This window comes from Periplaneta americana, chromosome 12, assembly GCF_040183065.1.
Source record: "Periplaneta americana isolate PAMFEO1 chromosome 12, P.americana_PAMFEO1_priV1, whole genome shotgun sequence".
Classification (NCBI taxonomy): Eukaryota; Metazoa; Arthropoda; class Insecta; order Blattodea; family Blattidae; genus Periplaneta; species Periplaneta americana.
In genome coordinates this window covers 52,025,441-52,037,453 of record NC_091128.1, presented here as the reverse complement: position 1 = coordinate 52,037,453, position 12,013 = coordinate 52,025,441, and the positions used below count along the sequence as shown (strand labels likewise).

Below are 12,013 nucleotides of genomic sequence, written 5' to 3'. Positions count from 1 at the left end.
CACATGGTAAGCCCAGAAGGTAACATAACCTGTTCAATTCACTATAGCCACAACCAATTTCTCGGCTCGCATAGACAATTCTCCTGTTTATTTCAAAATATTTTGAAACTTTGTGGCTTGAGAATAATTCATCAGAATTATACCCACATGCTGAACAAGTCAGTTTCACACATACTGCCAAACCATTTCTCTTGCCACTATTCAAACATAATGAAACTGAACCCACCATAAGACATTCTGGACAAGCCAGTAGTAAAATTAATTTTGTTAAATATCTAACATCAAAAAGAATAAAGCCATAATGTTCTGTGTGTTCACCATTTGTTACTATCATAGAAAAGTGCCATTATCTACAAAACTACCAGTCAGAATTAAATAAGCAAACCAGCAAATGAAAGAAGAAGAAATGCTACGTCCAAAACATAATGTTTCAAAAAATGCCATTTTTCATAATTTTTTGTGTTTCTAACGTAAACTTATACATACATACCTTATGGGGGGGGGGGGGGAAGTAACTTTTTTAAAAATGTTTATGAGAAAAGACTGAAATTTACAATGTGTGATTATGATACTGATATGCATATTCAATAAAAATTTTAAGTCTGTAGCTAAAAAATTATGGACTTTAGAAATTTCAGTAGCGCATTGCCTTAAAGAACTAGTATATGTCGCTGGCTCAATATTACAAGGTTCTACATATGTCTATATCAGAAATATTACTACATACACCCTTGTAGTATTTAGCCAGCGATGTGTCATCAATGTAATACCATCCAGTGTTGTCTTAATTAAAATGTTGTAATGTGTTGGATATGGTAATTTTATTGACACTCTGCATCTGAATCATATTACAGGACTACAAGATGTCAACATGTTTCATGATGTTGTAGAAAAAATTTAGAAAAATAAAAATCCTGGATTGTTAAGCAAATTCTTTGAACTAAAAGCTTCCCTCATTGTTAAATCATCCCATCCACTTTTCTCCTCAAAGCATTCCAATAAATTAGATTTGTTTTCATTAACACTATTCACAACCCGACACTGAGAGTTCCATTTCGTGCTAACAATTGGAATCCACTTATTGCAGACTGATTGTAACAGGCGAAGAAGAGAAAAACGTCGTGAATCCAGTAATACTGGCGAAAAACAACCTATCAAGATACCAAAAACAATTTACTAGAAATGAAGTACTGTTGTTGTTTAGTCAACTGTTCGAAGGCAGGTCTGAACCTCACAAATATTACAAACATTAACAAGGCACCATTTATGAGACAACTAGGCCAGAAGATAATGGTGTAGGGTGGCCAGTCCCTTGTGCTTAAATAATTACTTAAGAAATTCCTTCCTTCTATTGTGACATGCGCATTAAGTACAACACAAAAATAAAGCTTTGTAGCATTTCTCCCGCGACACAATTTAGCTCACTCACACTCGTAACATAATCAACAATCGGCTATCTTTGGGTATTGCGCTTATCTCTTCAGCTGACTACACTATCTACACTTGCTCTCTGTAACAACTTCTATGCATTGGCCTTGAGACGCCTGTATAATGTGTGAGGTATATTTAAAAACCGAAATACTATTCAAGTGGTTATCTAACACATCAAGATTACACAGTAAAGATAACAAATCTAAGAAATTGTCATGGTTTGCTGATTCTTCTATTTCAATATGAACCCTCAATGTTTATTCATGAGTGCCACAAAATTGTAAACACTCTATCACTGTTTAGTATGTGTCTATGACCAGTTCATTGTGGTTCTGGATTAAAATTTTTATGTTTAAGTTCACTTTTCTCGTATTTCTTCACTCACTATTAACCACAATTTCTTACTAAACCACATGTTACAGAAAATTCTCTTTTTCTTCCATACAGTTGCATACATATAAATTCATTTGGTTGATGTGCACCTAACTGTTTAATTTAAAGTTTCTCTTCTAATTTTAACGAATGGAAGGAGCATTTAATAATCCACTCTCTTCATTTTAAAATCACTTGTTCAAGCAACACTAAGCAAAATCAACTGTATGTAATACCATTAATTATAGACTATGGACAGAATATTTTTTCTTAGCCTTCTCATCTAGTCAGTACCAGTTTGGAAGTAATAATTACATGGAAATAAATTATAAATAAATGCCTACAATTTATGTTACGTCGAGGGTGAAGGTCTTGTTACCGAGCATGTGGCACAACAAACAATAAAAGAGGAGATATTAAAGATTTACAACATCATGGAAGAAGATTCACAAAAAAGTACTCAGAGGTTGTCAGACGAACTTGATGCTTCAAAAAATACATTGTCACATTAAGATGCTTAGAACATTATACAACAGTTTTAGATCTGTACTTCATGAATTGACACTTGAACAGACTCAAAGCGAGTTAATATCTAATAATCTCATGAATGATAGATTTATCAGGAGAATTGTTATACGTGATAAAAAAAATGGGTACATTACCACAAACTTGATACCTCAAAAGAGTGGCCCAATCCCAATCAACTTGCCAAAGTCATCACTGAACAAAATTGGTTTGACCCTGAAGTAATGTGTGTCTGGTGGAATTCTGAAGGTGTTATTCGCTGGAAGTTTGTTTCAAATGGATGTACTATTGATGCGGATGTTCAGTCTCAACAAGTTCATAAAGTTTCGAGAGAGGAGCTTGGCATTAGCTAAACCAAATAGAATTCTCTTGTAACAAGAAAAAGCAAGAACACATATTGCTCGAACAACCATAGAGAAAATAAAAAAATTGGGAGGACTCGAGCTAGCTACCATATCTGGCATATAGCCCTGATCTTGCACCATTAGATTGCCATCTATTACGATTCTTAACCCACTTCCTGCATGAAGCCATTGGAATGGGTATCACCAAATACTTTGTATAAAAAACCAGAAAGTGGTATCAACATGGGCTAACAAACCTCACTGAAAAGTAGCTCAAGATCAGATTGAAATGGCCTTTACTATGAAGATTTGATTAATTTGTCACATCACACTCGAACTAAAATTCTGCTCAAAAGTTGATAATATTATGAGACAGTACCTGTAGTGATCCATCGAAGAGATACTAACTTGTATTGCTTTATATGGGCCACCTTTTATGTAGGTATGTATGTATGCATTGTGTGTGTGTGTGTGTGCATATCTCAGTGCACTGTTAGCCAAACAGCTAGAGCATGGGCTTTCCAAAGTGGTAACCTGGGTTCGAATTTTGGTGGGTCCAACTGGAATTTATTGCAGACAAAGACTATGGTGGTAAGTTTTCGTGAGATACTCTCGTTTCCCATACCAGCATTCCATTATTGCTACATTAATCATCAACATCATACAGTGTTACATAGTTTGCCTCCCATGGTGTACAGGCATAGCATTCGTTCTACACGAATGGAAATTTGTAATGGAAACTTAGATGCGAGTTACTCACCAGATGTGGACGGGCGGTGGACAGCATACTTCATAACCATTGCAGTGTCAGGCAGTTAGCAGAGTCAGACATCATCGATAACACAAGCACTATTTTATTTACTGGAAGTACAGTCGCTACTTGACCAAATATAATGCTGGCATTCTGTTAATTTTTTTAAATCCCACACTTTTAGCTGCTGGTATTAAATGTTATTTAAAAACAATTGCACTCCGTGTTTACAGTATGTTGATGCACGGACGAAGTACACTCATTACCAATATATAATAGTGGCATTCTGTTAATGTTTTAAATGTCACATTTTACGAAATCGACAACTAATCATCCTCTATTTCTTCCATACCTGACATGTCGTCTTAATTCTCCATTGGGTCATTTTCACATTCGTCGCTGCTTTCCATCCCATTGTTTTCAATCACAATCCTCTCAATTCTTTCTTCCAAGATGCCATCTTTCTCTCTCGTTCAATCTCTTCCACTTTACGGCATACATTTTTCCATTCCCTTTGGCCGATTTCTTCAAATATTTGCTGACACAACATTTCGACATCTTTTATTTTAAAAGTGGTATTTCTACTACCAACCCATTGCTTAACGTCTCCCCAAATTAATTCAATGGGACTCAGGTCGGGATGGTAAGGTGGAATCTTAAGGCTGTATGGTTGTTTTTAGCTAATATTTGGTCAATTAAGTAGGTCTTCTGTGTTGGCTTATTGGCTAAGATTAAATCGTACAACTTTGTTTTGGTACTGTTTTCACCAATTGGGATGTTATGTTTCACTAACCAGGCTTGCATATCTTTTCTTAAGGAATTTGAGGTTGGGGGTTTATCCAGTTGTGTATTATGATATGAAGCATTGTCGATAACTAGAACAGAGTTGGGGGTAAATTTGGAATTAACATTGTACGAAGCCATTTGGTGTAGTTATCAGTATTCATTTCTCTGTGAAAATCTCCTGTTTTCAGTTGCGACCTGTAAATGAGGAGAGCATTTGGTATAAAACCTAATCTTCCACCTGCATGGACGATTATAAATCGCTCCCCTTTCAAGACAGGAGATATCAAACTGGAGCCACTATCGTCAGACCAACTCTTCAGAAAGGTATGACTGCTATGTATGTAAGTCTTGTCTTCATACACTATTGGCCATCCCTCAGCTCTGTATTTGCGAAGAGAAGTCAGATATGTCTCACGAAGAGAACGAATAATGTCTCTTTCAACTAGAACACTTCGATTGGTTCTTGATTTTCTCCACTGAAAGCCAAAGTTCTTGATTATTGTTCTAAGACTTGTGGGTTTACCTTGGAAATTGATAGTGTCTCTTAATTTCTGCAGCAGTCTTCTTATTGTTGGTGCACATTTTTCTTCTATATAGAAGTTATATATGGTGCGACGGATTATGCATTTATCGAAATCATCGATGTCAGTGATTCTTTTTGGGACGTTGCTTTTTTCCCCGAAGTGTCGAAAGAGGTCCCTTCGTCTTCATGCTTTTTCCTGTCTCATAAAATTCTGTAGGTCCCGCACCGTGGCATCGCGGTCTAAGGCATCCTGCCTAGGACTCGCGTTACAGAATGCGTGCTGGTTCGAGTCCTCGTGGGAGAAGAAATTTTCTCATGAAATTTCGGCCAGTGTATGGGACTGGTGCCTACCCAGCATCGTGATGCACTTGGGGAGCTATGATAGATAGCGAAATCCGGTTGTGAATGCCAGCTATAATGGCTGGGGGGATCATCGTGCTAACCACACGATACCTCCATTCTAGTTGGATGATCACCCACCTCTGCTTCGGCATGTGGGCGTGAGACCAGCAGCCGGTTGGTCAGTCTAGGCCCTTCATGGGCTGTAGCGCCACGGATTATCATTATTAAAATTCTGTAGACAGAACTGTGCAATACCCCAGTGGCTGCAGCAACTCTTTCTTGGACTTTTCTCACTTCTTTAAAATACTCGGGTGAAAATCGTCTCCTCCTTCATGTAATCATAAACGTTAGCAACAATCTCTCGGCTTTGACTGTGCAGTGTCTTCCCTTTCAATTTGGAAACTTTAGGAGGCATAATGAAACTAATTATCACAACTACAAACTAGTAACACTCGCATCTATGTCACACAAGAATATACCGGGGACTGTACGCTGGTGTGGTCTGAGCAGATGAACGGAGTTTGTTTTGGTACAGTCACGTGTGTGGGGGGGGGGATTTACTAGTGAGAGAGACTGGCTAGGTTCACAACTTGGATATGATGACGAAGGCCATTCTTCAGAATCCTTTGCGGGGCCCGTACCAAGAGCAATGTCTTCATAGTGCCTCAGGAACTACAAGCTTCCACGCGTCACGCACTAGATGACATTGCTTTGATGAATCACGAAGTCGAGTGTCCGCCATTACTTAGCATACAGACATAGACACGCACAAACATATCAAATAGAATTTAAAAAAAAAGAAAAATATAAAAATTATTTTCAGACAGTAGATCCAGAAATGACTACCTGGCACAGTTAATGATAACGAACAATAGCTTTCCAAGTCACCAACTTAGATTCATCATCATGAATGGGTTCGTTTTCGGTCAAAATGGCCTGTGACGGTGAACCTAGCAAAGATGGTCTTGGTCTTTCCACCGATGTTTTGGTCGTCCTTGATCTCGATGTCCTGTTGGAGAGTACTGGAATGCTAATTTTTGGAGTCTAATTCTTTCCATTCTCCACAGATGCTGTTTCCATTCTTGTTGGTATCTTGTTATCTCCTTGGTTAAACTGGGTACTCCAAGTTTATCTCTGATGGCAGTATTCCTTTGGTGGTCTAATCTAGTGACTCCTAACAATGATCGCAAGAAACGCATTTGGGTTACTTCAAGTTTATGAGAGTTTCTATCATTTAAAACCCAAATTTCACTTCTGTATTTGAGAGCAGATTTTGATGTAGTGTTATGTAATCTTAATTTAGTGTGTCATCATCTGTTTACTAAAATGTCTTTGTATTATACCGTTCAATTAATTATATTTTTGTAATTTAATATCAATATCACGCTTATGTTCTGCAAGTACACTTCCTAAATATCAAAAGTTAGACACTTGTTCTATAATTTTGCCATCAATTTCAATTTTCACCAGTTGTATATTTTTTTCAAGTCATATGCACAACTTGTGCGCGTTTCCATTTATATATATTTTTTCCACACATTGTCATTGTTTTGGATTTTGATGTAGAGATTTTCATATCATATTTGCTATCGATTTTAAATAGTTGGTACGCTGCTATTTGTAGGTTGTCTTCAGTAACACTTGATTATCGGCATACAATATGGTTTGGACCCAACTTAGATTCAAATCCTAATAAACAAAGGTTCGTATGGGATACTCCACTTGTTTGTTCAAATGACTTTACAGTTTGCTACATAAAGTCAAGGGAACTATAAATATTAAAGAGGGCAGAAAATGGGCAGAATGGACAGACTGCGAGGCAAGAATGCGCAAACGGATTTACTTTCGCACCTGGATTTCTCGATTTACTAGCTGCCTTTGAGCAACGACCATAACAGGAGGGGGGGGGGGGGAGCAAAGAGAGTTATGATGTTGGCAAAGAGTATTCTGTCGATGCTGCCATCTACAGGCAAATTACGTGAAAAAGGCGTCTAATCAGATAATTTCAAAATATCAGGCATACAAGTTACGAAAAGAACATTTCTTGGTTTTTCAAAAATCTGCCAGGACCCCAGACAAAGGCCTAAAAAGGACACGTCCGGACAAAAGCAGGTGTCTGGTCACCTTAAGTATCACCAAAGTGTGGCAAGGGAAGAGGGTAATTTTTTACTCTTAGAGAGTCGGCACGAAATCTGCACCACATATCCTGTGTAATGTGGAGTGCAGGTTTTTGCTTTCAAGTGCATTGTAACTGATGAAAGGGTTGTTTCATCCCTGAAAATCTCTGCAAGCAACTTGTTATGCAGTTTCACCCAAAAAGTGTGAAATAATTTCTTTGAAGATTCAAGACACTAACATTTCCTTTATAATACCTACATAATTATAAACTAGGGGTTTATTTCACTTTCCTTCCTCCTCTTTCTACTTTTCTGTTCCTAGTGCTGACCTGCTATGGCACTAAAATCGTCCTCCAGTGGCTTAAGGAGGGAAAGCTGGTGATCAACAAGATCTCCCAGCTAGGTCCAATGGACCTGTCGACCAACAGCAGGTGTGGTCCTCCAGACATTCTGGGGGTTGTGTGTGAATGAAGTAGCCACCAAAACGTTAAAATATGGTGTTCACTTAAATCGGCTACAACTTGCCATTTTCACTCCATTATGAAATGAGTACCTCCTTAAGAATTTACCTGAAATACATGTTTATCAATTATCAAAAGATATCTTTATTTATAAAGTTTGTTGTATTTTTTTTTATCTTAGCAAACTACAGTATAATTCATTTATACACTCCTTTCCTTCCTCACAGCAAACTCATTAGTCTTTAAAATGTTTGCACAAACACAGAATGCTTGATATTGAACTAAAAGAGAGAACGAGAGGAAAAAAAAAAGATTCATTACTAATTATAATGCATCATCACATTTTCATCATGTTCTTATAAATATGATTTAGCTACCTTTTACACAATTTTTACAACAATGTAACTTGCCTTCTATAAGAAATACGTCTCACTGTTAAGACATAGTTACTGTAAAATTAATTGTAATTTCTTTCTATACTCAAGTGTTTCTCAAACAAGTTTACTTCAGCCATGTAAGAAACCCTAAAAAAAAAAAAACACAGCCCATTAAATACTTATATTCATTCTGATATACAGCAGGCGATTAAATATTTCAATGAACATTTCTTTTTAAGAAACAGATATTCAACATTCCATCTGATTAGTATAATACACAATCACTCTCTAAAACATAAAAAAAAACAAACACCTGAACAGTTCATATTACAGTACATGATGACAAGGCATTAAAGCCCAGTGAATTATAAACAAAACTATACAATGGCAAAACTTAAATTACATCAACTGCTAGTTTTTATACAACATAATGGCTTACAAATTCTTGTACTGTACAATGTTGTCCCTGAAACATTTCATAAAATCGGCCAACCAGATGGAAATGTCCAAGTAGTTATTATATTTCTACCACGTTTGTGAAAGGGGTGGGGAGAGGGTCAAGTGTATTAATGAATGTGCTACAAAAATACAGCAGGAACATTTTTAAGATTATTTTTCAAAACTTTTCTTTCTACTACATATTTTAACATTCCAGTGCTAAGTGAGCAATTTTAAGAAGATATAATAGGCTGTGTCAGACAAAATTCTAATAATACCAAACAGAAGCAGATAAAATGTCTGCAGTACCACAAATTCCAAAGAAACAAAGAAGAAATCTTTTAACCCTGTCAGGGGGAAGATAAGTTTTATCAGAACAAGTTTTGCATAGAAAATGTCAATATGCTAGAATCTGTGTATGAACTTAACATATGCAAAGGGTGTGATGAACAATTTCCATCACTTAACAAACCACATTATAATTTCAACTTGTAAAAAAGAAGTACCTATCATTTTCCAAATCAATGGACATTTAACAAAAGAAATGAGATTAGAACACTGAATCAGTATCAACATCATATTTTTTAAAATTGAGAACCATTTAATCAGTTGGTTTTTATTTTAATTGTGCAATACACGAAGCACTCTTTTAATGCTGGAGGGTTCCAAACAATTAAACTATTCCGTCATAGTCAGATAAACATAAAGAAAATCTAAAATATGTATAAAAAAACCACACACATGCAGAAGAGGTAACTGTGAAAGACATGCAATCTCATCAGTGAATACGTTTTATAAAACCACAGATTATTAACATTTTATGTCTTTACAAGTTACAGCATGAACTTAATTTATAATATAAAGAAAATCCTTCACATACAGTACAAATCTTGATTATAATGACAGTTAATGAAAGAAAAATAAATAAATAAAAACAAAAAAGAAAGCTTACTTTGTATTACAAATTTTAATGGACTTAAATCTGTCTGGTACAATTTAAGATGCTTTTACCTTTTTTCCCTGCATTTATCTGCAACAATTTTCTTTTTCATGTCCAGTCTAAGTTTACTAATTACTATGAAATATCGGAACAGAGGTGCAAAATTAATTTAGTCCAAAGGGGATGAAAGTGTTTAACATAGACAAAGAACACAATCGTGGTAGAATTGAGAAAGTACAGAAGAACGGTGTAAGTCATTTCTGTTCACTGCAGAATGGTTAATCGAGGTTCTATTGTATTTAGGCTGAAATGCAACCTTTAATGGAAGTGGCGACGTAGTTGTATCTTTTGTGTTATAACAGCTATGTTTAAACCCATTTTATTCTTTCCTCCATATGCAAGGTTTAGTTAAATTTTGATAGGCTTCGCTACAGTAGCAACAGATAGCTATTCTGTAGAACACTTTTCTATCTGCAATTTGTATATTATGGAAAGACTGCAAGAAAAGTGTACAAAAAATTTTAGGGGCAAGTTTTTGGGAGTGTTTGTGCCAGATAGAGATACTGTTCATAGGTATACGAAGAATTTTTCGATATGTGGCCAATATTGGATTGTTTTTTGGAATAGCCAAGAGCCAAAAAGTCAAAAAGTTCATCACAGAAAATGGATGTTGGCAAATCAGTTCATACCTTAGTGCTGAGTGAATTTTACTTTTGTGGTCTGCAGTACAAACTCTGGTGTTTCAAAATGTCTTTAAGATATTCATAGGGGAATTCAATGAATGTTAGAGAAACTTCTGTAGGTATATAGAAACCTTATCTAGTAGGTATATAGAAACCTTATCTAGAAGTACAAAGCATGTAATGAGGCAAAGGGAAAACATTTTACAGTATCATGTATAAAGGTAAGAACCAAATTGTATGCAACATCCTACTTGTCAAGCATGCATAACCTGCTTCTCATGTGTATCACAGGAAAAATTTTATATAGAGAAAAAAATGATCGACTTTTTTTTAATCCCTAAAATATAGTGACCTCAACATTACAGTTTAAGAAATGTGTTGCTGTCGAAATATCACAATTAATAGTAGTGCTCAATGGATTGATCAGAGTTGAAGGGTGGAAAAGCACATGCGCACTTAGGCCAATGGTATAGGTTCAATGTACAATCTCTAAATTTGACCACAGGCAAGAAATAGCAGAGAAGCTTTTCCTGGAACACACTATCTGGAACAGAATTCTTTTACATGCTGTAAATCTACCACACAGACCTTCCACGTTTACTTTCCCTCCATTCAGAAGAAGCCAAGCTTAATGATTTCATTGCCTTCTAAACTTCATCACTGGGTGTGAACCAGTAAAAATTTTGGCTCCAGTAACTAGCATGTCAACCACAAGACTGAGTATGTCGCATTTAGGAATTATGATCAATTGATGTGTATCAATTTATGCTATCAATGTAATTTCGATTTCACCTAGTACACACAGATCTGATATTTACCAATCAGCTTTCTGATCTCTAATACGTAACATTATATTATACAGAGACATTATTACGTGAGGCAAGAAAACAGCAAGTGACCTGTGGTCCACTGCTAGCATGGTCTCTAGCAAGCATGCAACTATTTCGTTGCTGAAAATGGCCCCCATTTGCTGCCACACACAACCAACATCTTCTGATAAACGAATGAACAACATTCTGAAGTTCCATATAATTGATAACCTCGATTTGTTTTCATATATAGGCTTTTAGTTCATCTATAGAATGAGGATTTTTCCTATAAACTCTACCTTCTAGTATATTATATATTGTTTCAATGTACCGAAGTACATATGATATTTCCATGCAGATATTCTGCGTCATCATACGATGAAAGAGTAATGGAACGGAGAAAAATTCTCTCCAGCACCGGGATTTGAACCCGGGTTTTCAGCTCTACGTGCTGTTGCTTTATCCACTAAGCCACACCGGATACAACCCCGGCGTCGGACAGAATTGTGTCTGATTGAGTTCCAACTCTTGGGTTCCCTCTAGTGGCCGCCCTCTAATTACGTCATAGATGTGTGGACTTCGGTCCTATGTTCATAGACATCTATGACATAGTGCAGAGGGTGGCCACTAGAGGGAACCCAAGAGTTGGAACTCAATCAGAGACAATTCTGTCCGACGCCGGGGTTGTATCCGGTGTGGCTTAGTGGATAAAGCATCAGCACATAGAGCTGAAAACCCGGGTTCAAATCCCGGCGCCGGAGAGAATTTTTCTCTGTTCCATTACTCTTTCATCATCTACCTTTTAGTGTTCTCTATAAACAAAAATTATAGGGTGTTAGATCTGAGCTTTGTGGAGCCTGTTTCAATAATTTTGTTGCATTTCTTGTAGAGGACTGAGATATTCCAGTTTCCTGTGCTCAAAGCTTCAGAAATTTTTGAGCGGTATATTCTAATCTTCAACCAATCTCATCTAATTTTTCTTCTGTAAGAACACTACGTTTTCTGTTTGATTTTCGATTGTTCATTGAACCTGTTTCTTTATGTCTTTTAGTGAGCCTTCTAATTGTTTCGTCAGAAGGTACAGGTCTGCTTGAAAACTTCATTAGAAATTTAT

At 36.3% G+C, this 12,013-nt stretch overlaps 1 non-coding gene across 1 annotated transcript; it reads left to right on the top strand.

Moving 5' to 3' along the window:
* Positions 1-11,588: 11,588 nt before the first annotated feature.
* Positions 11,589-11,660, top strand: TRNAY-AUA (transfer RNA tyrosine (anticodon AUA)). The gene has a single exon. It is a non-coding gene; the product is annotated as a tRNA-Tyr (tRNA).
* Positions 11,661-12,013: the final 353 nt, after the last annotated feature.